The sequence below is a fragment of the Sinocyclocheilus anshuiensis genome, unplaced genomic scaffold (genome assembly GCF_001515605.1).
Source record: "Sinocyclocheilus anshuiensis isolate Anshui unplaced genomic scaffold, SAMN03320099.WGS_v1.1 scaffold63, whole genome shotgun sequence".
Classification (NCBI taxonomy): domain Eukaryota; kingdom Metazoa; phylum Chordata; class Actinopteri; order Cypriniformes; family Cyprinidae; genus Sinocyclocheilus; species Sinocyclocheilus anshuiensis.
The window spans coordinates 79,071-105,157 of record NW_015552625.1 but is presented as its reverse complement, the minus strand read 5'-3'; the positions used below and the strand labels follow the sequence as shown (position 1 = coordinate 105,157).

Below are 26,087 nucleotides of genomic sequence, written 5' to 3'. Positions count from 1 at the left end.
AAAGTTGTTATCGTGACAGGCCTATGTTGCACCTTGTTTCCGTTGTGTTTCCGTGTTGTGAAGATGTTGTTGTGTTGTGAAGATTTCGTTGTGTTGTGCACTACTGGGCCACCGTACGTGTGACTTTTAGCAACAACCCCAAATATAAATGTATATATAATGTGAACATGCTATTTATACAGTACACTAAACACAAATTATATTATTTGTAAACTGAATCAAGATTTACATTAAAACCAATATTTGCAATATGTGCAAAATTTTGACTTAAAATAAACTTTGAAATTCTAAATATCAGCCTAATAATCGGCCTGATCGATACCACTAGGAAAGGGCTCACAAAAGCAAACATCTCAAATCACCACTTCTCCTCATGTTTCTTCTAGTCAATCATGCCGTTCATTCTTGCTCAAGTTTAGACTCAAAACCCCCATTTGCCCTTCACACACTCAAGGATGGTCAAACTCCCATTGAGCCAAGCAAGCCTAATATAAGCCATTTAGATGTTTGGAAAGGCTTACCCTTTTCAGCGCTCAAAGCTCCATTAGATAAAGAGGAGCAGGGCAGGCTAATTAGAGTCTGACCGTTTGGCCATTCTAGAGCAAAGATTCATTTGCACTGGTCTTAAAATCGGCCTCTCTCTCTCTCTTTCTCTCTCCACCTAATAGAAAAATAAGCTACTTTACTCTGCATCGCTGGCAGTGACACCTGTGATGGAGGGAGTAATGGTGTTTAATGGCCTTTTAAATTTTTATTCAGTCTGAGAATCATAAAAGAGGAACCAGACAGCCACTGGATCTCTTAATAATCGCAATGCTATGGCAACCAAAAGCAAGCTCAGCCGTCAGACTTTAGGTGGCTCACAGATCCACACCTGCTCTCGGTTCTCGTGTTGGGAGAAATGTAGAGATATCGAGAAAAAGGCAAGTTTCTACATTTCTGCAAGGTCACCAGTGGTGTTTTGGTGATCCTTAATAATAGACGTTTTAAAGTTAAAGTGCTGCCCGGGGGTCTTCCGTGTGTTCATTAGGAATCACGGCCTGCTTGGCCAACACAGCAAGGAATAGACATTAATAAGGCAGAGGGGAAAAAAGGAAAGGACAAAGAGGGAGGAAAATGGAGGAAGTGTGTTTATGTTTTGGAAGGCTGCAACTGTGTGTTTGCACTCCCTGGCGTGAGACACAAATCCAGATCTGATATGAGAGTTGTGGCTTTTACACATCTGAGACCTGCTGTATCACCAGACCCTATCTTTTATTTATTTACAGCAGCGCGGCGAGAGAGAGAGAGAGATAGAGAGAGAATGAGAGAGATATTCTCACACTTGAAAGAATTTGACAAATCACAGTCATCCTAAACAGGATTGTAGATAAATAACGAACACAGTAGACACAAATACACACCTGGGAGATTTGATGTGGATATCGACACATTTTGTGCTTGTTTGTCCATTACATCAGTGAGTCCCAATCAGAGGTAAGTTTACACCAGCAGGTTTCACAGGGTACTTCCGAAGAAAACCTATAAAACAAAACAAAAAATACTAATTAATTGTATACTAAACAATTTGTTGTTTCAATAGATTAACTAAATCACAATATTTTCAGTTCCTTTCAATGAAAATAATGCAAAATTATGTGTACTGTAATGTATTCAAGTTTATATAAATTTATGTGGATGGCATGGCATTCATAGTAGATTGTCCTGATTTACACCCATCATTAATGTGTTTTCAAAATTCAGATCACAATCACCATACTTCATAATTAAGTTACACTGCAAATATCAAACATATGTTTTAGTGCTGTCAAACGATTAATCACATCCGAAATAAAAGCTTTTGTTTGCATAATATATGTGTGTGTACTGTGTATATTTATTATGTATATATAAATACACACATACAGTATATTTTGAAAATATTTACATGTATATATTTATATTCATATCATTTATATTTTATAAAAATATATTTTATAAACATAACATTTTTCTGAAATATATACATGCAAGTGTTTGTATATATATACATAATAAATATACACAGTACACACACATATATTATGCAAACAAAAACTTTTATTTTGGATGCGATTAATCGCGATTAAATGTTTGACAGCACTAATATTTTTTTAATGTTCTTAAAACAAGTCATTTATGCTAACGAAGGCTATATTTATGTGATCAAAAATACAGTAAAACAGTAATATTGTGAAATATTATAATTTAAAATAACTATTTTAATATTTTAAAATGTAATTTTTTTTTGTGATTTTTTTTACAACACTGTGCTATAGCGATTTGTTTGCATTGTTTAATTAATAATGTCCAATTACTAATCTAATTATTTCGCCAGATTGCACATCTTCACTTCTAAACCCTATTAAATCCTTTATTGAGGGATCTGTCAAAAAAAAAATATAAACAAACAGAATATCTGTCTGTTTCTCACCCACAGTATTGATTATTTTTCAGTTGTGACTATTGATAATATAAATGATAATGCTAACCGATTACCACTATAATTTGAGTTAACACATTTATGTATTTAATGTGATTATTCTATTAGTCACAAAAGTGCAGTACAACATGGTGTGGCTCCCTTCATATAACCCATCTGAGCATGTTTATATACAGTCTGCTCAATTTCACACATTTTCACCCAAAATCAGTGCAGAAAATGCTCAAAAAGGCCCTTGACATGTCAATGGGGGAACATAAATAAAAAAAGACACTACATTAGAAGCCCCGTCTTCAACGAAAATACAAAACTTTTTACAAATCTGCTCTTGCTATAAACGGTGGAATTTACAGTAGTTATGATTACATGAAGCAAGGCAAACTTGATGAAACAAATGGTATTTTTGAGACCGTCAGCAGTCTTGAAGACGCAGTCCAGGTCTAGCAGTCAATCTCACGAGTGGTCTCCTGTCCAGCGTCAGCTGAGTGAACGCAGTGCTGTGTCGTTTAAATGTCAGTGATAGACATCAAACCCAGTTCTTTCTCAAACTCCATCTGCTTCATACAGATGTCTCAATCAAGCCAGCAGCTGTGTGGTGTCTTACTGTCAGAGAAGGCCAGGTCTACACTTATACACGCTACTGTTTAGACACAGGAAGCATACCTGCAATACGCCACATGCTACCTGACCTGTCTCAATCAAGCCAGCAGCTGTGTGGTGTCTTACTGTCAGAGAAGGCCAGGTCTACACTTATACACGCTACTGTTTAGACACAGGAAGCATCCCTGCCATACGCCACATGCTACCTGACCTGCCCGTCTGCTGCCTGTCATTCAGCCCTCGCACGGACCCTCAACACGCTAACGTGAGCCTCACACCCTCACACACACACGCATATCCAGCAAACTCCTCCTCTAACACTAGTAATGCCTTCTGTCACAAAAAAATCGCTTCAATTGTTTAGAGAAAAAGCCAGAGGCAAAGACATTTTAGTGTTATCAATTAAACACATGTACCATCAGAGACAAAATAATGGTTTGTTGTGACATATTGCAGATGGTGTTGTGCTATGTGCTTATCACGAAACAGGTGATCACTTCTATGGTTTAAGTTATGTTTAAACAAGAATCTTTGTGGCAAAACTGTTAAATATCCTGATACTACTTTCTACAAACACATTATAAATGGATATGTTTATCTTCTTTGTGCATATAAGAGAATAGAAATAGAAGAGAATACAATAGAAGAGTGCAAAATCACGCAACACTTTCTGAAAAAAAGCACAGCAAACACAAACATCCATACCACAAAAAATATTAATGGTTTAAGTTATGTTTAAACAAGAATCTTTGTGGCAAAACTGTTAAATATCCTGATACTACTTTCTACAAACACATTATAAATGGATATGTTTGTCTTCTTTGTGCATATAAGAGAATAGAAATAGAAGAGAATACAATAGAAGAGTGCAAAATCACGCAGCACTTTCTGAAAAAAAGCACAGCAAACACAAACATCCATAAAAAAAACATTTAAAATAATGATAATCATTCACAAAAAATTGTGAATGATTAATCAGTGCATGCTATTTTAAAAAGTAATAAATAAATAATTAATACAATACAATATTGATAAGTCTTTTGCGGCAGAAAGGTTTCATCTTTGGTATCATGCAACTAAATAAAAATAAAAAAACAAAAGTTCAATAAAAACTTTTAATTTTCAATCAAACTGTAAAAAGTACTGAGAAAATGTACAAAACTTTTACTCACCTAAAAGTCAAAATACTTACAAAAATTATTCACATTTAATCATACTTAAGCGCATTTAAAAGTTGAAAAATTATACACTTTTTAAATTGACTTTGAAAACAAGAGGCAGCAGAGATTTTCTTAAACTTTGTAAAGAAACTGTCAAATATTACGGTTACATTTACATTGTTACATTGCTCTGACTATTCAAAACTCTAAGAAAAAGCAGATGTTAAAGTAAAGCAAACCGCATGAAACATTTCAGTAAATGATTTCAGTGTTTTGACATTTGAATATAGTGAATTTTAGACTAATCACGAACCAGGTTTGCACTTGACAGTTACTATCAAAACCAATACTATAGTTTAAAGTCTTTACCTAAAAGGGATAGTTCAACCAAAATAAACATTGTGTCATCATTTAATCACCCTCGTAAGGGAGTAAAAGGTATTGTTTTTACCTTGAGCAAAAGTATTTGGTTTTAACTTATAAAAAGTAGATTCCCCCAAAAAATACTTACAAATGTAGTGAAGTACTACTCAAATACCTTACACCTCTGCAGTTCTGTAATTGAGATAGAGAGAGAGAGAGAGAGAGAGAGAGAGAGAGAGAGAGACTCCTTGACCTTCTGATGACACAATTCTTCAGTCTCTCAGGGCACGGTTGGACACTGGCTCCTTGTACATGTACACATAACAGGGCCAAACAGATGCTATTTCAGCCCAGAGGACAATACAAACACGCTGACAACATACAAATGACCTGCAATCATCTGACTGTGGGTGTACTGTATACACTGCACTGCAAGACCTGAACATATTAAAAGTATAATTTGTTAATATAGTTATCAGTGAAATGTGGTGGCAACGTCTCCTATTTTTCTCCTATTATTTACAATGCTATAGAGGCACTGCTACCTGACCTTTTTTTTCTCTTGATTTTCACCATTATGTCGCTCAAATTCACGCCATGCTATACTGTTGAACCTAAGTGAGAACATGATGAAATCAAAGGAGCCAAAAAAGACTCACCAAGACTGAATTTATTTAATTAAAAATATATAAAAACAGTAATATTGTGAAATATTATTATAATCTAAAATAACTGTCACATGATCCTTTAGAAATCATTCTCGTATTCTAAATTGGGTGTCACATTTCTACAACTGTACAAACTGTACACACTGACAGGGATGTAGTTTAGTTCCGTAAAGCTTGGCTTTTTTTCAGGTTGATTAAAGATCCCGTGTTGATTTCGTTCAGAGTCACACTGAATAGCGGACATAAAGCCGAGCCAGCAGCTCATCAAACGCGCCACACGATACCCACATTAAAGGTAATGTTTCTGCCACTCCATCTCGCATTGTTTTATTTTGCTCTCTGGCTTTAATGAATGTGACAGAATTACGCTGCTTTAAAACCGTCTGCTTTATTGTTCTATTTGTTTATCTATTTCTTATTTCCTCGCCTTCTCCCAGCTCTCATCTGTCATTCTTCGGTGCTTTCATTTTATTGGCCGCTCCGTAGAGCGGTACCGTTGATCGCTGCCCATTTTCGGATTAGGAGATTAAGTTATTCATCACTCACCGAGCTCCCTGCTGCGCCACTGCTTTCAGGACACCGCCAAATCACAACATCTCAGCCAGCCATTTCAAAATAATTGAATGCACAATAATTTCCCTATTAATACATTTCTCATATTAGAGATTATGCATGAAACATCCACATTATCTGTGGCAGTGTTTTCCTTCTCTCTTTTTTTTTTCCCTGTGTGCCTGTGTTAATGTCTTGCTCCTCTCCAGTAAATCTAATAGACAGGATTGAATAGCTCATGCCAGGATGAAGGGATAGGTTACAGATAGCCTCCTCTTTTTTATTTATTCATTTTTTTCCTCTCCCTCCCTCTCCTTCTTTGGTGGAAGATGCAGAAGAAAATTAAAGAAAATCGATCATTTTCGAGGAGGGTGGCGAGGACGAGCTGTGACGGTTGCTACGCCAACAGTAACTCAGCCTCTCACAGCTGTCTTGTAGAACTTGTTGTGTCATTTTGCGGGATAAATTTATTTATTTTTTCATCTTTTAAGCATTAATTATACTGAATTCAAAATTTCACTGATTAAGTAGGGGGAATTCATTCAAGTGAAGGTGTGCTATGTCAGCGCACGTTAGCTCTGAAATTAATCATATGTTTTGTACATGCACACAAGTTTGCACTCAACACACAGTAACAAAAGGCATATCAATGGATGTGTCATATATGCACGTATTAGCATGAGGACAGATCATTAAATCTGTTGTAGGCAGCCAATCAAAACGCCTCGGCACACCATTATGTCGTCATCATACTTCAGTGAATCGTGTTTTGCTTTGTTCTAAAAATAATCCTCTCTTCCACAGCAAGGACAAAGGTGGACTCACAACAGGGCTGGTCACAGTTAGAGATCCTCTTCAAACATCAAAGTGTGTTAATCACTTGTGTTAAATGTGCTCAAGCCTGTGGAAGTTGTGGAAGTGAGGCTATACTGTACACTGCAGCAGGGCGCATTGCAAGATCTATTATGGCAGGTAAATGTGTCTTAACGGCTAGAAGAGTGAAGGCGAAATATATGAAATCAACACAGAGAGCTTGTCTCACCATTATGAATCCTGTCTAATTATTCACCGCTCAGGAAAGACGGCTCTGAAGAGAGCTAAATTTGACATCTGAACAAACGAACACGTTCACTTTTAACTGAACAGAGACAAATGCACAGAGAAGATCTATCTATCTATCTATCTATCTATTCAAATCTATAAAAACATTGCATTCAAATTTTAGGTGTGCGTTAAGGAGGCAGCCTTATCAGTGGCGCACGAGATGCGATGACGATGTAAGTGTCGTTGCATTTTAATGTTTTTGTTAGCCTATCCAGTTGAAGCCACTAGATGTGGCGCTGCTGCCTTGTTAATTACAAATATTGCGGGAAAAGAGAACATCAATGTGGAGAAGATCTTGCTTACGTCAAAACTGAAACCAAGCCGTTCACACAGAACGCATATTTCACACATTTTCTAGAGGGACATCTATCACCGTTGCACTCGTGTCTCGCACAAAAGAGCTGCATGTTTAGAAAGCCATGTAAAGTTAATGCAAGTTCAACTTTGAAAAAACATATCTCGAGACTTTATGGCAGGGTTTTTTCCCCATCCCACTGTAACTCGTGTTTTTAAATGAAAAATGTACTCTCTGTGATTGGCTTTCGGCCCTTTGTATTAAACTATGAATACATGATGCTGTTTTGTTTATAGTTGTTTAAGCAACTTAATTAATTATAATTGGTTTATAAACATTATTTTAAACATTATGCACTTTTTTTCACAGATAGTCATATCTTATGCTTTGAAAAAACGTGCATTATATGCATAATATTTTGCTCCAATATTTTTGATATTGGAGAGAAGCCAAAAGCTTTTCTTCACCTTAACTGAAATTATGCATTTTAAATTTGTTTTTTTTTTATTTAGTTTTTCAGCCATTTTGACAGCCCTACTGTCTGTATGACTGCCTGTACCAAAAAAGGAGAGGTAAATATACACTATAATTACTTGGATGTTTTCATAAATAATTGTAACCTCAGTTGTAATTTAACTATAATAAACTGTATTTTTTTCAAGTATAATGCATTAAAACACATGATCAGATTTTGTCTGTGAAAACGAAAGCATTATAACACTATTAGTGGTGTCTAAAAGTCCAAGATACAGGAGATACAAAATTGTAGGAAATATATATATATATTACTAGTGGTATTTAATAGGGTATGTTGTACCCCATTGTATTAATAAAAAATGTCCTTGTTTTATATATAATTATATATACATATAATATAAGTAGGCCTGTCGCAATAATCAATATATCGACTTATCGCGCAATATATGTACATGACCTCAATAATTTTTGGTGACGCAATACTTCAAAATTAATGTCACTATGTTTTGTACATTCCACTTGCGCCTGTGTCTTTTGCAGCTTCTCGTACATAACGTGGTGTAGTCATGAGGTGCTAGTTCAAATTTTAAAAAATGCTTCTACAAAAAAAGTTTCATCTGCAGATATGGCCTTGTTTAGGGATCTGTGCCTTTGTGCATACGGACATCTGACTGCTAAGTAGTGATTGTGTTTTTCAGCAATAGTGTGCACCCTTCATTTACATAGAAAAGAAAGTCAGGGAAAAATTTCTAGATGGAAAAATCTCCATACAAGTTCTTTGTGCACTTTTCTTTTTTTCTACTTGTTGCTTAGCACTTTTTGTTTGAAAATGTTTATTTACTATTTATTCAGGTTTTTTAAGGTATCTAATATTTTGATACTTAATTTTCATTATCTAAATATTCTTCAAAATTGAAAGTTTGTTGTCATTTGGAAGTGTGTAGGCCTTCTTGTTATGCCGTTACATTATGATTATATATTCAGTGGCATAAAATGGTGTTTAAAATTACAATAATATCGCTTATCGCAATAATTTCTGGGGCAATATATCGCACAACAAAAAGTTGTTATCGTGACAGGCCTAAATATAAGTATGCTAATACTGTATACATTTTTATATATTTAATCTTTAAGAATTGCATGATTCTGGTTCTGATAATTAATGACTTAACGATTCCAGTTGCTTAACAATCCCATTAATGATTCTTTTAACACTTTTGAGGAAGCACCTGTAAATTCAGTGCCACAGCAACAAATGTCAAATGTTAAAATAGCATTAAAAAATGCAACCTGTTATAAATAAGAAATGGTTCCAGATTTGCAACTCTAGATATAACAGATAACAATAAGCATTATAAAGCATTCTGAATATTTTAATGAAGCATTAAGTATCTCTGTGTATTATGCATTATATATAGAAAGTGTTTCATAGAAAGTGTTACTGAACATACTGCTGACTTGATTTGATTAATAGTAACACCATAAACAGACACATGATTTCACAGCGGGCAGAAAAATTTATAAATAAATAAATAAATATCTGTGAGTGAAAGTGTGTTTGTGTGGAGCTACCCAGTTCCCATCTCAAATGAACATGTGCTCTCTGCACAGATGACACTCAAAATGCATTATAACCATTAATGAAAAAGTTAATGGGCCATTTTCTTACATATCAATTTACATTTTACAATTTGGGTACACAAATGATGTCTGCTACAGCGGGTCCTTAATATTTTGCTCAAGGAAACAGTTCTAATGTCTTTTGTGGACATCAAATGTAGTGAATAATGATGCGTCCATCGCATGCAAATAAGATGACAGTTGGAATGGGCTGATCAACAGTGCTCGCATAAAGAGACAGACTGCCTCGTACCACGTTCAGTTTCAAAAATGGCATCTACCATATCGCAGTGTGTCCATGTTTGCAAGCATATACACAAACCAATACTCTCAATTAAGATCAGCTCCCTTGTGTGCAACTAGCAAATTATCTATCACAAAGTATCCCAATTTTCACACTCTGCTGTACTGAATTTCATAAAACATGCAAACTTAATGCAAGCAGACATAGACCTTAGATGTACTGTACATTATAACATGTTGTTAACTCTTAAAGTTATTAATGCAATTAAATAGTCCATGCAGACCATTTACTATCTAAACTTAGGAATTCAATTAGTATTATTTATATTTTATATTAGTATTTGTTAAAATTCTGTATTAACTTGAATATATATATATATATATATATATATATATTCATTTTCAATTTTAATTTTAATTTTAAGTATTAATTTTTATTTTAGTTTTTTAGTTACCAATGTTGTTGTTTTTTTTTAGTAATTTTACAACGTAAATTTATTTTAGTTTGTCGCCGTCAACATTTCTAGTTTTCATTAAGCTTTTCCATCTAATATTTATATTTTATTTAAGTTACCGAAAATTATTTTTTATAGTTTCAGTCAGTTATTCCGGTTAACTCTAATTAACTAAAACTAAAACCATGGGGGAAAAAAACACATTTCTGTTACTTCAAGTAAACATAAAATTAAAATGAAAATAGAACATTTTTGTCATACAGTGTAAGTGTATGGACACCAGTGTTGTTTTGGACCCTACTGACCTTTATTGAATGGACAAAAACGGTTAAAATGTTTCTTCAAAATGTCATCTTTTGTGTTCTGCAGAAGCAAGCAAGCAAGTACAGTGAGTACAGTAAATGATGATAGAATTTTCATTTTGGCGGGAACTATCCCTTTCATTTAAATACTATTAAAGGGATAGTTCACCCAAAAATGAAGATTCTGTCATTAATTACCCTCATTTTGTTCCAAACCCATAAGACCTTCGTTCATCTTCGAAACACAAATTAAATATATTTGTTGAAATCCGAGATCTCTGACCCTCCCATAGACAGCAAGGGTCCTACCACGATCAAGGTCCAGAAACGTAGCAAGGACATTGGTAAAATAGTCCATGTAACATCAGGGGTACAACCGCAATTTTACAAAGCTACGAGAATACTTTTTGTGGGCAAAGAAAGCAAAAATAACAACTTTATTCAACAATTCTTCTCACGACGCATGCGCTTGCTTCCGCTTCATGTAAACGATGCATGGGCGTGCTGACGCACGTAGCTTCGTAAAATTACTGTTGAACCCCTGATGTCACACGAATTCTTTTACCGATGTCCTTGCTACGTTTCTGGACCTTGATTGTGGTAGGACCCTTGCTGTCTATGGGAGGGTCAGAGAGCTCTCGGATTTCATCAAAAATAGAATCCGAGAGCTCTCGGATTCTATTCATGATGGCGCCGCAAATGGCAGCCAGGACGCTGATTATTATATTAGTGTTATATTACATCCCTACTGTGTTATTCCTATGTATGTCTGCACTATCATGTATGTCTGCACTATGTTTGTACTTTCTTCTACACTGGAAGCTCCTGTCGTCAAGTCAAATTCCTTGTGTGTGTAAACATACTTGGTAATAAAGCTCTTCTGATTCTGATTCTGAAAATATCTTAATTTGTGTTCTGAAGATGAACGAAGGTCTTACAGGTTTGGAACAACATGAAGGTGAGTAATTAATGACATGAATTCATTTTTGGGTGAACTATCCCTTTAAATATATACAGTGCAGCACTATTTTAGGTCACTAAATGATGAGTAAAATAAGATGGTTACTAAATTAGATGCACGTTTATTCACTGGTATGTAAAACTACATAAGGTTTACACTTATGTGTATGTTAACAGCAGTCATTAAATGCAGTACGGTTGTATGGGATCTACTGGGGGGATCTGCTATCCCATCTCCTCCCAACACATTCCAACACGCTGAGCTCCCTCTCAACTGTACAGAAAATAATCATTTTCACCGTGGGGCGTCATTCTCCATGCACCTCTCCCGCGCGATGCTAGCGCTCTCACGGATGCGGTGGTGGCGGTGGTCCCGGGGGCCGGGGCGGCTGAGCGCAAGGGCTTATGGGTGTGAATATATGTATCAGTGCCATCTGCATGTGAAGTGAGAAAACACAGGGCAGAGAGCCAATCACACACCCACGCACACCTGAGGAAGGCGTCATCACCGCAGCCTATTGTTTTAGGGCACATTGCTGTACGTGTGAGGCACATGGGAATGCTGTCACACCTTTTAAACACAAAAAAATGCAAATCCGTTTTGTTTGATGTATTTTCAAGCTTCGCAGGTCATGTTCAAAATGCCACTACGTGACATTGTTTGTGTGCGAGAGTATCCGAAAACACTGTATGTTAAGATACAACTCAATTCCCACTCCAACAATCGCTTTGATAAGCACTATAAGCGAACGACACCCACTGCTACAAGACGTATATTCGGTACTCTCCATATATATTAATGCAAATGAAAAGACGCCCGCAGGTTGACGTTCTCCCTCCTTTTTCCTCTCCTTTCTCATTATTCCACTACCTCACATGTTGCCTCTCTTCTCATCTTACCTCCTCTACCAGCAGCAGTCCAAAGCAATGGCCAATAACACAGCATGCTGGAACAGATACCTGCAAAGTTAATATCATTAATCAATACCAATGGAATTGTGTGGAGGGACGCAGTCAAGTGAGCCTCCCAGCAGTGCCAATCTCCCTCCCTTTAAACCTCATTTGCAAGCCCAAGATGGCCGCTCGGATGACTGGCAGCAAAGTTTTTCCAACAAATTTCATGGGGCATGAGCCAAAGATAATAGGTTTTCAGCCCAATGACAATCCAATTACGACGCCAATCAAAGCTGACTCCATGCAGGCTAATTATCAGCTTCAGCCGTCAGTTCAAATACTAACATACCACTTTTTATTTGAATAAAAATTCAGTTTCAAATCCAGGCAGGTCTCCCGTCCCTGATGAGCTGTGAGCAGCAGAGAAGCCTACCTTGGCGGTTGCTTCTGCGCTGATAACGAACGGCGGGGTTTCGTTTCAGCAGAACGGAACATCCTATAAAATGTTAAGGGGTGGTTTCCTTGTGTCCTTGAACGTTATGAGGAGCTTATCTTCCAATGCGGTTTGAGGTCAATCAGACCTATCTAATTGAACGTTTGTGTGTGATAGCCTACTAAATTAGTCCAATTAAGTTATCACTGATAATGATTCGATGTGTGTGTTTCAAACATCAATACATTTCTATAATAGCACCTGTCAGTTTTGAAACGTATGTGAATAATAAGTAATAGCAATAAGCATATATCACATGTATGTACACAAATTTGACGCTTAAAATAGTTTTCTGAATGATGTGCTCGACAGCCATGTGGTTTATTGTTTAAATTGGAATGACACTTGCATATTTTCTTTTACCTCCAGAAAGGAAGCTTTGGACATTTGGATACATATTATATACAGCATATCTTCACAGTGGTCCAAGGCTACATTTCTGCAGTTAAAAGAAAATATGCAGTTGTCCTTCCAATTTAAACAATAAACCCAACAAGTGCACACTTGTCGACAATTCTTTGCAATCTACATGGAGTGCCTTTTTTGAAAACTAATATCTGAGAAATATCCTAATATCAATAATATCGTTTATACAGTGCCCGTAAGGTGACATGTTCGGTTCACTTAGTTTTGTCATGGCCACAACATAATAACTCGTGGGAACGTGATAGTATGTCGTGGCCACGAGATCATTTTGTCGAGGTAACGACATCCTTATGTCGTGGCCTCGAGATGCTATGTTAAGGGAGCGACATCCATTTCTCGTGGCCATGACTTCTTATGTTGAGGGAACGACATATTTTTCTTGTGGCCACGAGTTTAATGTGTAAACAAACCTGCATGACCATAGCAACCCGGGATTATCAAAAATAGATAAAACATTTTTATTTACATTAAACTTTTAATTTAATATTTGTATATTATTATTATTATTATTATTACATTAACTTATTAGGGCTATATTTTTCTATTTATTGTTTTATATGCTTATTTCCCCTTTCAATTTGTGTATCGCTTTACCTAGTTAACGCTTTGTATAATTATGCTAGCATTTGCTAGCCTACCATATATTTTGTAAATAAACGCCTGACAATTATGCCAATAAAGTTTTGACTTTATGATTGTATTTATGCCCATGTGTGATGATAAATGAGCGTGTTGTGTTTTCATTTACAAATGAAACTACATGAATGATTAATTCCTCAACGAAACACTATAGTATTTATAATTATGGTATATTAATTTGCATTCCAGCAAAAATTCCAGTCAGCATAATCAAAGCTTTATTGGCATGTCGAGCATTTACAGTAGGCTAATATTTACTAAAGTATTCAGAACGTTAAGTAAGGAGATCGAAATGAAGGGAAAAAATGAATATAAACGAATATAAAAATACAACCAATAATAATAGGCTAAAAATAATAATAATAATATATAAATATTACGGGAAAAAGACGATCAGTTAATGGACTTAGACTGTAGGATGGATAAAAATGTTTTCTTGTAGGCCTATTTTATATTATGCACTTTATGTAACATTTATTCATGATAAACTTCATTTGAATGCTGACTATCGCACGTAATACAGCCCGGTAGCAAAGGCCTATGGTTAATATAATAATTTAATAATGTAATAATTTCTATAATAAATAATATACAAATTTCTTAATTCAAAATAAAATATTAATGAATCCATCTCTGATAATCCCGGGTTGCTATGGTCACGCAGGTTTGTTTACGCATTAAACTCGTGGCCACGAGAAAAATATGTCGTTCCCTCAACATAAGAAGTCATGGCCACGACATAAGGATTTCATTACCTCGACAAAATGATCTCGTGGCCACGACATAATATTACGTTCCCACGAGTTAATATGACGTTCCCTCAAATTAATATCTTGTGGCCATGACATATTATCACGTTCCCACAAGTTATTATGTCATGGCCATGACAAAACTAAGTGAACCAAACATGTCACCTTACGGGCACCGTACGTTTAATTATTATATGTATAAATAAGTAAAATATAATCGTTTTTGGTAACACTTTAAATTAAGACTCGTTTAGTTAACTGAAAAATAATCTCAGTTAATGTTAATTTCAACATTTATTAATACATTATTAAACCAGACATATACAGTTTATATATCATTTAAGGGAGCTGAGATAACATGAACCGATGTATTATTTTATACATATATTATTTTATCTTAATATAGATGAATAAATACTGTAACAAATATGTTAATGTTAATGTTAGTTATGCATTAACTAACATGAACTAATGGGACCTTATTGTAAAGTGTTACCAGATATTTTAAAATGGTTAGTTCTTATTGTGATTCGAAGTTGTAAATAAAACAGATTGAGTACATTTTACAAGAAAATACTGTTTCAGGTTTTCTATTTGATTCAATGTTTTACTTTGTTTCGTTGTAATTTTCTAGCAGCTTCTGAGTGCAAATAATTTCTGCACCAATTTTTTCCAGTGTGTATGATCCGATAAAAATAAACTTTTGTTTTATGCCATTTTTGGTTTTATATATTTGAGGTGAATTTGTGATTGGCTAGTGAACGGCTGTTCCAGAATCCAGGATTATTTCTGAATCACAGCATTCACGCAGTACAATTTTGAGAGGATAACACAGATACAGCGATGTAAAAACAAAGGATCACGAGTGTGTGTCCGCGCCACTCTGAGATGTGCTGGGATGAAATGCACTGAGGATATGGAGGGCTGGCACAGACATGACATCTAATAATGTCTTTCCTCTACAAGTCTGTCCTGCTTGGGTTGGATTTAGAGGAGGTTTATCTCCTTCATATAACCCCCCTGCACCCAACACTCGCATTACACTCACACACAAACACACACACACAAACAAACAAAACCTGCATCAATAACACAAATGATTAAACATTCATGGCCTTTTGTAGGGAACATCTGCTCTATATAGAAGTCTAGCCTGAGGGACTGGGTGGAAAGAATCAGAAGGATTTTTCTCAAAGAAGCTCAAGGAAGCAATAAGATGGTGCACAGTCCTGAAGAGAAAACACACATAGCAGAGTTTTTGTGCTTTTGTCTAGGTGAACGGACAAATCTGCGTGTTGTGTTTTTTTTTTATGCCGTTTAAAGTCAAGAGACAGGAAGTTATTCAGAAACAAGTGGGAGGAAATGTACCACAACTTCAGTGTATTAAGAACAACTGCTGTGGTAAAACTTCTGGCAAACTTGTCTAATGCAAAACTGTATTTTATTGATTATTTTCCTATTAAAGCTGATAACTGACAAATAGGCAATATCATAGAGCTATACTATTTTATCTAGGTGGTGGAAATGAATCAAAATTAGAAGTTTTATGCGCTCTAAGTCAATTTAGGCACTGCAACATCGTCATGTATTACGAAAAATTATGAAAAAAAAACAATATTTTTCCTATTAAAAACTGCCATAGAATATAATGCAAATCCATCAATTTCAAGTAAGCCTAGAAACCTTTTAAAGGGACAGGAAAACCTTTTAAAGTGCCGTTCAAATCCAACATCACCTGATAAATATCCATGATATCTATAATATAGAAATATGACATATACATGCAAACAACATAAATTTGACAATGAGCTCAAATAAAAAGATAAATTTTTGCTTTAAATTATGTGGCTTCAGATACAAGACATGTAATACAAGCCAGAATAAGGGCCAATGAGAAAAAAAAAAAAACGGAACAATTTAGAATAAACCCAACACACCTCTGATCCCAATTTAATCCTTTAGACATCATGTGACCGAACCGAGCAATATTTAGTTCAGTTGATGTATTCTGCACTTTAATGTTAAGCCATCTCTGTTTTTTCCCCTTTCAAATTTTCTGCCGTTTCCGTAAGTGTTTCCTATTGATTGCTTCTACCGACTATAAACCCACACAGAGCCACCCCATCTGAGAAATGATTATCTTTGATTATCTCTGAGTTTGTGGTTCAATAAATTCATGAAAATTTGAGGCCTTGCTGTGCTTCCCACCAGAGCCGCCGCACATAAGTCTCTCTCTCAGTCCTTCAATGTGTTATCACTGCTCTCTACACAAACTCCACACTTCTGAGGAGATTAATGACACATTGTCTGTGGAGATAACATCTGTCTCCACTGCTCCTGAAATATCAAGCTTAATAAATATATTTATGAGCCCTGCTCTCTATAGCACTAATGCAATCAGCTGTTGCCGCTCATGCTGGCCCAAGACACAGAAAACCCATTGACTTATTTTGTAGCAAATTAGTCCAACACCTAATCGCTGAACCCTGCTCCGCTTTTTGAATTACGACTCTGAAACACCCATCCGCTCTGCAGCAACTGCAGTTTGAATTATATCAATTCATAGACTTACCGGTGTCCAGATTTCATTAGCAACACATTAACTACGCTTTACATCTATTACCATCCTGACATGTTCTATAAATAACCGGCATGGAAAATGAGTATTACCATTAAACTCACTAGTGTTACAGTAAAGAGATACATCATTAAAGCTGAACATGGGTCACGAACAATAGGCATAATTGACTTTCAAAGAAGAAGGTTAGAAGTAGTCGTTGCGTGAATGTGGACGAGCCTTTTGTGGCAGTAGGGTTGCATCTTCAGAAACATGCAACCTACAAACTTAAAAAAAAAAGTTATAAAAAATTTAAAATAATAAAAATAATAAAATAACTGGTGCAGAAACAATTTTCACTCACAAATTGGTAGTAAATGTCACAAACAATGACAAAAAATAGCAAGTAGCACATTAAATTATTATAAGAATGCCCTGCACATTAAATTAAATTAAATTATGTGAAATTTGTAAGTAGAAAAACTGAAATTGTACTTTCTAGTAAAACAGTCAGTAATCAACAATAATCTTTGTTTTATCTACTACTTTGGGTTTTTTTTGTTACATTATAGTGAGTAAATGATATCAGGTGTCAATGAATATTATGTGTCATAAATAAAAATAAAATAAAATAAAATAAAATAATAAAATGCTAAAACAAAACAGTCAAATGAGTTTGGAAAGACGTTACAGAGAGTAAATTATAACAGAATTTGCATTTTTGGCTGAACTATCCTTTAAGTTCAAGGAGTACACAGCGAGGAGCCATTTGTTTCCAGGGTAAACATGTTTCCCCCTCCTCACCTCCGTCCCACAGTCCCTAAACCTGACAGAGCAGTAGCCAAGGGCTACATGAGACACAGGATGCAGTACAAGGACAAATCCCCACCCACGAGGACAGGAACAGGAAAGATGTGATTAACTCTTTATCATTGCGACTTTACAGCGGTATGAACATTGCTGCAATGCGATTTGCCCCCCGATCTGACACCCCACTCTCCTGTTCTCTAAATATTAGTCTAATCTGAGATATGTGCCGTAGCCGGAGGCAGGGGGAGGGTGGAGGGAGATAAGCCAAGAGGCTAAGCTAACAAAAATTAATAACTGTGATGGAGATCTGCCTGTTTAGCATAATTTCAGTGTGAAAAGCACCCTGACTCCCCAATGATACTCTTTATCTTGATTATTTTGAACAATGTGAAACAACATAATTTTGTTTACTACTTAACCTTTAGCAGTCAGGTGCTTCGCCAAATCTGACACTCGCTGTGTTAACGTACACCTCGTGCATTTTCTCTCTATATCTCATGATAAGAAGTGATGTACACATACAGTTCAGTTGGAAGCACCTTGATTATTAACCATGAATATTTCAGTCTCATTATTGTGTTACATAGATCAAATACTGGATGGAAGTCATGTTGGAAATGTATTATTTGTAAATCAATAGTTTGCAATATAAGCTTTTATGAAACTATAGTTTGAGGTCTGTTTTTTAATGCTTTTGAAAGACGTTCCTACAGTTCACCAGGGCATTTATTTGATTAAAAATACAATAAAACAGTAATATTGTAAAATGTTAAGACAATTTAAAGCTGTTTTCTATTTTAATATATTTTAAAATACTATTTATTCCTGTGATGGCAAAGCTGAATTTTCCGCAGCCATTAGTCCAGTCTTTAGTGTCATCTGATCTGATCCTTCAGAAATCATTCTAATAAGCTGATTTGGTGCTAAAGAAACATTCATTATTATTATCGATGTTGAAAAATGTATCTAACAGGCCTACAGTAATACTTTTTTTTTTTTTATTCAACAAGGCCAGCTTATCTGTCAGATGATTTTGACCTAAATAAGCAATCAAGTGGGCATTCATGTTTAGTTTCAGACATCACTTCAAGGACTCTTTATAAAAAGATAAAATATCATGCAGGTCTTGCATGCTCTCACAAACATAACCTCTCAAGGTGTCAACACAGCCAAGTTATTTTATGAAAAGTAATTATATTTGCTTTCCTTAAAATTATAGAACGATTGTATGCATACCAGCACACACACACACACAAAGTTGCAAAACGTTTCATCTAAAGCATCTGCACCTTGTGAGAGAGATGGGCGAGCAGAGGCGGGGATGTTAACTGCTATGGTAACCAACCCCTGGGGACCGAGAACTCTCATCGGATCACCTCCCAACATCTGGCTCTTAAATGTTCACGCATAAAAAAAAAAATGAAAATGAAATGCACAAAAGAAAAAATAAATAAATAAAACAAGAGTGCTAATGATACACATGGATATTCGCCTTGCAGAGTTTACACTGCACATGTCCACACACAGACTTCCTAAAATACACACAGAGCTTAAGCGAACTAACATTAAAAACATTATACAGTGCATAAACACAACAGGTTCAACTGCAAAAATGGACGGAAGCATGGCACTGATCCAGAGGTCAAATAGAGGCCATTATCTAATCGATAATGACTGTGAAGAACGGTAAGACATTACATTTGCAGATTTACAAAATAATGTCCCTCTTTCCATTTATGCTGGAACCATTATTACATAAAAAATCCAAGGCTATATATAAGCAGTATTTAGAAATGTTCTGTTTGGCATATTTATTATTATTTATTTATTTATTTATGATAATTTCACACAGGTGATTCATTTAAGCCACTTGCTGAAATTATTAGCACAGCAACTACAACAACTACTACTACTACTACTACTACTACTACTAATAATAATAATAACAATTATTATTATTGTTTATTTTTATGTTTTATTTCCACTTGACATTTATTTATTTATTTACTTACTCATTAATTAATTAATTCATTCATTCATTCATTCAAAGTTTCAGACTTTCAAAATTCAAAGTTTAATTTTCCATTTGACCTTAATGGCAGAGAATAGTTAGTCCCAAAACTGCACGAAAGTATCATCAATGGCTACAATATACACTTTCATATCACTTCATAAAATAATGTTGTTTAATGTCTTTATGTATTTTACACACCGTAACTGAGAGGGCTTCAGAAAAATGGTCATAATTAACAAAATATTATCATGTACAAAATAGCCCTTAATTATGAGTGCAACTGAGTTTTCTACTTAAAGATACTTCTCACTGATTAAGAGACCTGTTTAAGTAATTTACATCAACGTGAGTATTAAGTGACTCTCCCATCCCCCCAAACACTGATGAATTATGAACATATAGTGGCCATGTTGAGACAGACAATCAAAACAATAAGACACACTAATGTGGAACACATCTGGCAGTACTAGTGATGCAATGCTTCTTCTTTTTTTTCTTCACAATAAGGCTGATGGCGGTGCTCGCAGATTTAATATTCCATGCAAAGGAAAGAAACCTATTGAGAGTCTTGGCTCAAAATGAACAAAAAAGGTTCTTTGTTGAAAGTTGAAAATAGCATACTTCAGTCTGACCCCTGGTATTGTCTACTGTCCACTAAAAACAATTCACAGCCTTGACTGAGCAAGAGTGACGGTGCACAGACAGAGGCATTCAGGTGGAAATGACCTGAAATGTCAATTAGCAAATTATCATTGGCTTTAAAGAGAATGGGATCTTTTCTTTCTTTTTCTTTTTTCTAAACTGTCTGACAACCCTATCCCCTGAGACCATTACAGAGTGATTTTTGAGGTATTGTATTCATAAGGGGTTTCCAGTAATTGGATTAAATTGGTTCCAGAATGTAGCAATTTATATTGCAATATCCCATTACTTCTAATACTGTTCTTAATTAATTAGGTCTCTTTTTTCTTGATGTATAAGTTAGCTACTACAGGAAGCTAGGTTAAGTTTGTCCCCTTCTCCCTCTTTCTCCTCCCCATCCTCATCCTCATCATCCCTCTGCATTCTGAATATCTAAGGTTGGTTGGTTGCTGAGATTCTAGTAAATGTGGTAAAGCGATTGATCATATCACTGCTTATCCATTTTTCAAGTCTAAAAAACATATAGACAGATTGTTCTTCAAGATATATTCAAGACACAACCTGAAAACAACCAAACAGAACAAAAATACAACGCATATGTGCACTGAAAATCAAAAGCACAACCTGCAACCTTTAAAATAAGTGTTTGATCCATGATTTGTTATCATTGTCTCTTTGCTTCATGTTCTGGGGTTCCATTTTAATTTATGAAAGCCATTCTGCTTCGCCTAAAGGTTGCCTAAACGAATACAATGTTCAGACAATTTCCATATGCAAATATGCTTTAATTAAGTCAATTAAATAATTTCTATTTTTTCCATTGCAGAGCCTCCGGGCTCAGTGTGTGGCTACATAACACACTCGCTTTCTTTGGAAGATGAAAAGCAAGTGATGGGTTGCGAGATGAAAGTGGCAGACAGGAACAGAAAAACATTACACTGACAATGACAGTCAGACCGCACAAAGTCAATATGTATTGCTATTTATTACAGCAGTCAGAACAATTAAATTGGTTTTAATTACAGCACATAATTTATTTTGAATGTATCTCTTTTTATCACACCAGCCATCCTTTAACCCTGACACAATTCTTTACCATTATGTCCATAAATGGCATAAGGCTATGAAAATGAAGTTGCCACAAAAGCATGTTAGTATAATATTAATTATTATTATTTGGCTTGCTTACATACATGCATACTACAGGTCAAAAGGGTTTGTTTTGTTTTTTAATATATTTTTGAAAGAAGTCTCTTATGCTCAGTAAGACTGCATATATTTGAACATAACACTAATATAGAGAAATATTACCATTTAAAATAACAGTTTATATTTGAATATATTTTAAAATGTAATTAATTTTCAGCAGCCATTACTCCAGTCTTCAGTGTCAGAAATTATTATAATATGTTGATGTGGTGCTCAAGAAACATTTCTTATTATTAAAGTTGTTTAATGACAAAAGTCTGTGATCATTCAAACAACTGGGGTAAGATTATTATCGTTAAAAAAAGTAATAATAATAAAATAAAAGTATACTTTTATTAAGCAAGGACAACTGAACTGATCAAAAGAGACAGCAAAGGCATTTATAATGCTATAAAAATGTATATTTAAAATGAAAGCTGTTCTTTATCAATTTCTATTCAAAGAATTATGAAAAAAACCTTTGACCTTTTTTTTTTTACATACTTTTACATACATACACATATGCATAAAATTATAATCTTTAAATAAATCATAGTAATTATATAAATTTCAAAATATACAGATGTTATCTAATAAACAGAATGGAAGAAAACAAGATTATATAAAAATCAACAAATAAATAAAAGAATAAAGTACATGAGGAAAAAGTGCACAATGGCTTTGTTTCCAGTCACTATGTTCATGAATAATTGCACAACTTGGGTCACATGAGAGCTACCTAACAAGCTGTCACTTCAAAGAAACACTCAATATTACATAAAGCCATGCTACTGCGTGCTTATTCTATTAGCATGAATGCTAAGATGACACCTGAACAAAGGAGCGCGCGGCAGCACTCGTATGCAAGCTGCCACGAGAGAACGAACCTGTGTATTCTTCCCATCAGCCAAACAAATACACACTCACAATGGAAAATAAAAGAATAGCTTTTAAAATCTCATCAGAAACTCAAGCAAGATGGACAGAATTTACATCACTCCAGTGGCCCTTTAATTTGGTTTCTGCTATACAACCCTGCCTTAAATTACATAGAGTGTAATGAAAAATCGTTAGGTGCTTTGATTATATTATTCAAACATACAGAGTCTGCATTTCAGGAAACTAAATCTCGTTTTGCCTAGTGTAATAATTAAAAACGCAATCTTGCCAGTGACTATTAGAATCAGCAGGGACCTGGGGATATGATATTATATTTAGGCCACGACAAATTTATATTGTGATTCTAACAAAAACCTGTCAAAAATTAAACCAAAACTAAAATACTGTGGCCAAAAGGATATCGATACAGTATTGTACATGTACATGAAAAGGGTTGAGTTTCCTCGTCTGTCAGACAGCTGAGCCCTTGGGCTTCGGCAACCACAAGGTGGCATCTTCCTTCCTGAAGGAGACTTCTGTTTCATGTCTGATCTGAGGAGGATGCACACATACAGCATCCTAAAAGCAGGTGGGAGTGTGTGTGCATGTGTGTGTGTGTCATGAGCTCAGTGTGCTCATGACTAACCTGCGTATATTTAACGAGCAATACCATCATCTAACTCAGCCCCTCTCTCTCTCTTGTTAAACAGACTATAACCACTGTCAGACAGCAGCACTCATTCCTCCATAGAGAAACATGAGAGAGCTTAAATGGGACGGTATATGTGTATAAGTACAATAGGGAGAGGTAACCAGAATAGCGACACAGAATGAGAGATCTTGCATTTCGGTTAAACGTTATATATTATAGAGCTTGGAGAAAATAAATAAATAAAGTAAAAAAGTAAAGTGAAGTAAATTTGTGATTCAGTTTATTCTTATGTTCCGTTTCTCATAGAACCCAAAAATATTTTAAAAGCTCTGAAAATATACTTAACATTTAAGTATCCGGTTGATACTTCATGACTTTTCCTAATCTTATGAAAAATGATGAAACTAAATTTCAAAGATGATAAATGCTTTAAACGTCCTCCATAAGAAATGTTACATCACTTATGTTTCGGGTCTCAGAGACCTATGAAATAAAATATTAAAAATCTAATTAATTTCTGCATGCTAAATCTCTCTGACTGGTGTTAACGTACTGTATTAGAGATACACTCCCGACAGTTGTTCGTTTAGATTTGATCATCTTATATCCTCTTTATCATCCACAATATGTTTTTTTTTCTGCGGCCAAACTGACCATCAGAAACAATGGTTTTCATTGATAAGGAACCTATTTAATTTTAAAATAACTACTACCAACATTTTTTGTATATTTTTATACCATATATTTAATATATATATATATATATATCTTGCCCAAAATGAATCACTCAAAATAGAAAACATACATAATCTGCATACACACACAAAAAAACGAAAACAAGGGAAAATGGACATGAAAAAAATAAAAACCACAAGATGAGGTCACAAGAAGGTCCACTGGCATGAATAATTTCTACCAGTTGTTTTGCATCCGCAGATCAGACGGATATTGTTTTGCGTTTCCCTTTTTCCACAACTGCTCTTTCAGCACTGACAGCTACAGGGAACATGACTATCAGTGAGAGAGAAAGCATGTGAGAAAGAGAGAGAATGCAGCGGAGGCTACTGACTACTCCTGAAGTCCATTATCTTCACCTCCGGCTCACACTCTCTCCTCACCTGTTCATTTCTTCCCGCCATTTGCCATATGGAGGAGCAGTGCACACTGAGTAAACAGTTCCATTTCCATCGACGGCAGGTCATTACAGGACGTGTTCATTTTCCTTTTCACAGGCTGGCTTTAGCAGCTGCACCTTCACTGATTCTATAGGTGCAATCAAACATCTGCTTGGCGTAATTGATTAATATGATCCAAGCGCCAAACATTGTGGATGTGGCTGGTGGTAAATGTGTTCATATTTTTCTCATTTATTCAATTGTGTCGGATTTAAGTCCACTGTAAAATTGCATGCATAATAAAAATTTCTATTAATCCTAATAGCTATCTCGCTCACTGACATGAACATTACTTATTTATTTATTGGTTTGTTTGTGTGTTTATTTATTAATTAATTATAAAATATACATTTAAATATATATACACACACAGATATTGTTGTTGTTGTTAATAATAAAATTATTTTATAAAATAATAAAAGATTTTGAAAAGTTCAAATCCGTCGTTTAGCCTTGGTCAAATGGTCAACAACAAAATTATTTCCTGTCACGCTCCAGAGTTTAAGTCTAGCCAGCCAATATGATCTTCATTTATTTATAACCAAATACAAAATGAGCCAGAATAAAATGCAGACTGATGGGGACACATCTGTATCACCAAACTAGAAAAAAAAAATACTAAGCCGACTTAACAACACGATTTACCTCAAGAACAGTTTTTGCTTTCACTTGCGTTTGAAGAAACAGCATGTTCTTGATTATCAGCTTCAGTGTGGAGCCGTTCATGTAAATAGGTCCACATCTTGGGAAGCTAATATGCAAAGAAGCCCTGTCACGTGTGTCAGGATCTGTGGAACAAGGAGATTAATGGAATCCTAAAAGTGTAAATTATAGCCTTTACCCGCTGCAGCGTGGAGAGGAGGGCCGACAGCCCCCAGGGAGGCTCCCCACAAAGCAATTCCACCAGCTCCACACATGCAGATCTCCTATACACAGAGGTGAAGGGCAATTTCCCTCTAGTCTCACTTCTTTATTTATTTCCACAGATAGACTGGCTGGACACATCTACATATCCACGTGATGGTGGCTGCACATGTTGTACACAGGTAATAACGTGCTGGCAGCGGGGGGTGTGGAGGGTCGGCAGGGACAGCGGATTCCACTGTACAACTCTAAACCTCAGACTGGACCAAGAGACAAAATGATGATGAAAAACTCATCAATTGTCACATTTTTAATTCTCAATTTAGACTGAGACTGTTTCTGAAGGTTCTAGTGTTCGCCCATAAAAAAAATAAAAAAATAATAACATTTTAAAAAATCTAAATCAAAACAGACCCTATTTACTTTATATTTTATTAGGTTCCTGATCTAAAGGCCTGTTCACACCTAGAATGATAACTATACAGATAACTATTAGTGTCGTCACGGTACCAAAATTTCAGTATTCGGTACCAATACCAGTGAAAATCCACGGTCCTCGGTACCAATTTCGGTACCAAAGCAAAACACAAAAACATGCTAATTGAACAACATTTTTATTAATAACGTTAAACAAAAATAAAATGTACAAAACCAATGCTATTTTTTATACTTATTTAAAAGTGTTTCAAGTTTTTCCACAAGTAATAAAAGTATGAAAAAAAGTAAACAAGTTTCACCCAAAAGTTTAGTCAGTTCTGCTGCCACTGAAAAACATCTGTAAACTGTTGTCTGTTTTAGGGTTTGCTGGTGTGTTTCAGGATCTTCCTCAGTCTGCAGCTGTAAAA

At 35.2% G+C, this 26,087-nt stretch overlaps 1 long non-coding RNA gene across 4 annotated transcripts in view; it reads right to left on the bottom strand.

The window, feature by feature from the left end:
* The window catches only part of LOC107666528 (uncharacterized), a 158,816-nt gene that overhangs the window by 69,251 nt on the left and 63,478 nt on the right, over window positions 1-26,087 (bottom strand). For all 4 annotated transcript variants that reach the window (XR_001631675.1, XR_001631673.1, XR_001631672.1 and 1 more), the window contains one exon: window positions 1,404-1,507. This is a non-coding gene — a long non-coding RNA (uncharacterized LOC107666528). The remainder of the gene's footprint in view (window positions 1-1,403; window positions 1,508-26,087) is intronic.